We start from the raw sequence: 493 nt of genomic DNA on the forward strand, positions 1-493 counted from the left end.
CGGGGCGCCCTCGAGGCTGCTCACAGCCCTGCCGCACACGCCATCCCGCCGGGCGTGGCCCCAGGCGCAGCAGACGCAGCGGGCCCCACTCTGGGGTGCTCTCACCCCCGCAGCTCTGGCCGCGCCCCGGCTCTCATGTGCATCCGTACAAGAGTCTTTAAAAAAAGAGCAGAAAGGGAAGTGGCCAGGCGGGTCTCGGGCTTGTCCCGGGGCGCCGCCCCACTGTGCTCACTTAGCAAGGCCGCAACTGCCTCAGCAGCGGGGGGCCCCAAGCGGGGACCCCGAGGCTGCTCGGCGGCTGGGGGCCGGCGCGGGGGTCGACTGCCCGCAGCCCGGCTCTTACCTGGCCGCTGTCTCCGGCAGGTGGCCCTCTGCCCCCAGGCAGCTCGGAGCCCCGGGGAGATGTCCAAGCTGAGCGTGCTTTGCCTGGAGGAGCCCCCCGAGGAGGGCGCGTGGGCCCCCGCCGGCCTCAGCTGCCGGGCCGTCGGCGAGG

The sequence above is a fragment of the Condylura cristata genome, unplaced genomic scaffold, assembly GCF_000260355.1.
Source record: "Condylura cristata isolate star-nosed mole 26May11 unplaced genomic scaffold, ConCri1.0 scaffold00048, whole genome shotgun sequence".
Lineage (NCBI taxonomy): Eukaryota > Metazoa > Chordata > Mammalia > Eulipotyphla > Talpidae > Condylura > Condylura cristata.